Below are 4,982 nucleotides of genomic sequence, written 5' to 3' on the forward strand. Positions count from 1 at the left end.
TGAGGACATGCTGACACCACACACAAGGACGAGCCAAGCACCCACACGCAAGGACACGCCGAGCACCACACGCAAGGACACACCAAGTACCACGTGTGAGGACATGCTGACACCACACACAAGGACGAGCCAAGCACCCACACGCAAGGACACGCCGAGCACCACACGGGACACCAGGCTGCACGCAGCCTGAGACGTGGGGTTTGGAGATGGAGATGGGTCATTGGGAAGAGCACCTTTAGAGCAAAGGCTCTGTCACTGGCCAGGGTGATGACTAAGGCAGAATATAAAAGTTTTCAGCCTTATTCCAACTTTTTAAGAAGAAAAATATTTACTTACTTGTAGGTCCAGAAAAACAATTGAAAAGATATATATGCCACAAAACTAACATAGTCAGTCATCTTTGCTGGGATTAGAGGTGGCTTTTATTGTGTCTACTTCTCTGAGCTTCCCCAAGTTTTCTATAATAAACATGAGTTACTTTATTAATCAGAGAAAAATGTAATTAAAAAATATCCACAATGAATTCTAATTGCTTCAACATTTAAAAATGAAATTCTAAGTTACTGGGCTGCTAATGGCATTTGCTGGAATTGGGCTTTGTATTTTTTCGTTTAAATTATCCTGGGGCACTAATTTGCACACTGTCATGAACTGTTAATTTTAAGTTTATGAAATAAAATTAGTGCTAGTTCCTTCTGTTGGTATCCGACCCCTCCCTTCTCTAGATGCCAGGAACTCGAAATCAGTTAGCGAGTGCGACACCCAGAGGCCATGCTCTGGCTTCACCATACAAATGACTCCACAGCTGTGATCTAATATCCTCCTCCTGACATGCAAAACATGGAACCAGGTCACCATCTACACCACACATGAGAATGCACTCAGCGTGGATAGAAGACTTAGATATTCTAAGTCTTGAAACTATAAAAATCCTAGAAGTAAACATAGGTGGTAAAATCTCAGACATCTCTTATAGCAGTATTTTTGCCACTACATCTCCTAGAGCAAGGGAAATATAGGAAAAAGTAAAAAATGGGACTAAATTGAAATAAAAAGCTTATCCACAGCAAAAGAAATCATCAACAAAATTAAAGGGAGTCTACTGCTTGGGAGAGTATATTTGCCAATGATACTTCTGCTAAGGGGTTAATATCCAGATATATGTAAAGAACTCATACAACTCAACAAAAGGAAGACAAATAACCCAATGTAAAAATGAGCCTGAATAGACTTATCCAAAGAGGACATGCAGATTGCCAATAGACATGAAAAAAATGCTCAATGTCACTAGTAATCAGAGATGCAAATGAAAATGACACCTCACTCCTGTCAGAATGGCTACCATCAATCCATAAACAACAAGTGTTGGCGAGGATGTGAGGAAAAGGTGACCCTAGTGCACTGCTGGTGGGAATGCAGACTGATGCAGCCACTGTGGAAAACAGTTTGGGGGGAGAAACCAAGATGGCGGCATAGGTAAACACCCAAACTGTTGCTTCGCACAATAGCAAAACTACAACTAAAAGACAAATTGACACCATCCAGAACCACAGGAAAGATGGTTGAGTGGAAATTCTAAAACTAGAAGGAAAGAGGAAAGCACATTGAGACTCAGAGGAGCTGCAAAAGACAGAGGTACAGAGATGTGCACTCGGAGAGTATGGGTGGCTGAGTGCATGGACAGCTGAGTGCGAGATGGCTTTCTAAAGCAGGAGAGAGACAGAAGCACCCACTGTGCTAAACTCCAGTTCCATGAGAGTTTCTGGGAAACTAGACTCATTGGGGGGCGGGGGGACTGGACTATCAGGAAAAGAGAAAAGCACACTGAGACTTGGAAGCTGCAGAAGGCAGAGGTCCGAAGGTGAGTGTCCGCAGAGAGGATTGACTGCTGAGTACACAGCTGGCTTTATAAAGTGGGAAGGAAATGAAAGCTCCTGACTGCACTGAATTCCAGTTCCAGGTGAGTTTCTGGGAACCCAGACTCATTTGGGGAGAAACTGGACTGTCTGGCATAGAGCAAAACTCAAAGGTGGTTTTCTCTCAGAGGTGCTTGTAGTGATTACCATGGGACACTGAGACATAGGGGCCTCATAGGACAGAGCTGACAGGAAGCCAAGGCTGTCTGCTCCACCCTGCATCTCTGCCCCATCAAAGCTGAGCACAGAAGCTTTTGAAATTTTGCAAGTCTTGTCTCCAGCACAGTAATTTTGCAAGTCTGTGTCTCCAGCACAGTTCTCCTTGCATAGACATAACTGATCTTCATAGCCAATTGGCCTGGAGGTCAATTCCTCCCAGTGATACCAACAACAATCAAGACTTAACTACAACAAAGCTGTGCACACAGCCCACAAAGGGGTGCACCAAGAATGTCCACCTCAGGTAACTGGGGAGGCTGAGCCACTGGACCCTATAAGACACCTAGCAGACAAAGCTACTTTACCAATTCAGGGAAGTAGTGAAAATACAGAGATAAAGAAACAGATCACAAATGAAAGAAATGGAGGAAAGCAAACGACCAGATTAGAGTCATTTAGAGTTCAAAATCACAGTTATAAGGGTTTTCAAGAATTTCCTAGAAAAGGCCGATAAATTTAGTGAGACCCTTGGGGATATGAAAAAGAACCAACTGGAAATTAAACATACACAGACTGAAATAATAATAAAAAAATTATACAGAGACTCCAAAGCAGACTAGAGAAACACAAGAATCAAGTCAAAGATTTGGAATACAAAGAAGCAAAAACACCCAATGGGAAAAGCAAAAAGAAAAAAGAATAAAAAAATATAAAGATAGTGTAAGGAGCCTCTGGGACAGCCTCAAGCATACCAACATCAGAATTATGGGGGTGCCAGATGAAGAGAGAGAGCAAGACACTGAAAACCTATTTGAAGAAATAATGACTGAAAACTTCCCCTACCTGGTGAAAGAAATAGACATACAAGTCCAGGAAGCACACAGAACCCCAAACAAAAGGAATCCAAAGAGGACCACACCAAGACACATCATAATTAAAATCCCAAGAGCAAAACACAAAGAGAGAATCTTACAAGCAGCAAGAGAAAAAGTTACCTACCTACAAGGGAGCCCCATATGATTGTCAGCTGATTTCTCAACAGAAACTATGCAGGCCAGATAGGAATGGCAAGAAATATTCAATGCGATGAGTAGCAAGAACCTACAACCAAGATTACTTTACCCAGCAAAGCTATCATTCAGAATTGAAGGTCAGATAAAGAGCATCAAAGATAAGAAAAAGCTAAAGGAGTTGATCACCACCAAACCAGTATTAAATGAAATGCTGAAAGATATTCTTTAAGAAGAGGAAGAAGCCGAAACCAGTTTGGCTCAGTGGATAGAGTTTCAGCCTGTGGACTGAAGGGTCCTGGGTTCGATTCCGGTCAAGGGCATGTATCTTGGTTGTGGGCACATCCCAGTAGGGGGTGTGCAGGAGGCAGCTGATTGATGCTTCTCTCTCATCGATGTTTCTAGCTCTCTATCCCTCTCTCTTCCTCTCTGTAAAAAATCAATAAAATATATTTTTTTTAAAAAAGAAGAGGAAGAAGAAAAATGTAAAGATAAAAATTATGAACAACAAATACATGTCTATCAACAAGTGAATCTAAAAATCAAGTGAATAAAAAACCTGATGAACAGAATAAACTGGTGAATATAATAGAATCAGGGGCATAGAAAGGGAATGGGCTGACAACTCTCGGGGGGGAAAGGGTGTGGGGGGTACGTGAAGAAACTGGACAAAAATCATACACCTATGGATGAGGACAATGGGGGGGAAGTAAGGGCAGAGGGTGGGCACTGGGTGGAAGGGAACTATGGGGGGGAAAGAGGTACAATTGTAATAATCTGAACAATAAAGATTTATTAAATTAAAAAAAAAAACAGTACGGAGTTTCCTCAAAAAATAAAAAATGGAACTGCCATTTGACTCAGGGATCCCACTTCTAGGAATATATCATACGAACCCTGAAACACCAATCAGAAAGAATATATGCACCCCTATGTTCATAACAGTGCTATTTATTATAGCTAAGATCTAGAAACAGCCCAAGTGCCCATCAGTAGATGAGTGAATAAAAAGCTGTGGTACATTTACACCACAGAATACTATGCAGCTGTAATAAAGAAGGATCTCTAACCCTTTGAGTCAACGTGGTCAGACTGGAGATTACTAAGCTAAGAAAAATAAACCATTCAGAGAAAGACAAGTATCACTTGTATGCTCTAACTTACACATGGGATCTAATGAACAAAATAAACTGACGAACAAAATAGGACCACAGACATGGAAGCATGGACCAAACTGACGAATCTCAGACAGAAGGGGGATTGAGGGGGCTGGGAAGAGTCTGACAAAGAACTTCTATCATAGTCCACGGACACAGACAACAGTGTGGTGAAGGACTGTGAGGAGAGGAGCCGGGTGCACGGGGGAAGGAGGGACCTAATGGGGGACGTCTGTAATAGTCTCTACAACAAAAATAACTTACTCTTGTGTCCTATCAGTGGTCAATAAACAGAAGAGGCATGTAAAGAACATTTCTGCATCCGTTAGAAGACGATTGCCGAGGACCTCGTCTGTGTTTGGTTCATTGTCCGTCTAAGGGATCTCCTCGATAGGCCCCTGCAGACACTGAGGGATTCGGGGTCACGGTGCCTGCCTGGGCTTCCTGGTGGAGGCCATGAGAGGCGTCATTTATCCTGTTTTCTCTTCGCCTTTGCTACTGAGAAGCTTACAATCAAATTTTGTGCTCAATTAAGGGGAGTCCCTTTAGCAGAGCTTCTCTGTCTACCTATCTGGCAGAAGTCAGAAATCCCAGACAATATTCTAGAATTTTCTGTCTCCCTGTGGCAATTACCCATCTTGGAAATTTTCCCTTTGAAATATTCTTCTCTCTGCTCTGTCCCTCTCTCATGTCATGCTTGGATTGCTCAACCAGCTTAACTGGGCTCCCTGAACTTC

Source organism: Pipistrellus hanaki (assembly GCF_964339955.1).
Source record: "Pipistrellus hanaki genome assembly, chromosome: 13".
NCBI lineage: Eukaryota > Metazoa > Chordata > Mammalia > Chiroptera > Vespertilionidae > Pipistrellus > Pipistrellus hanaki.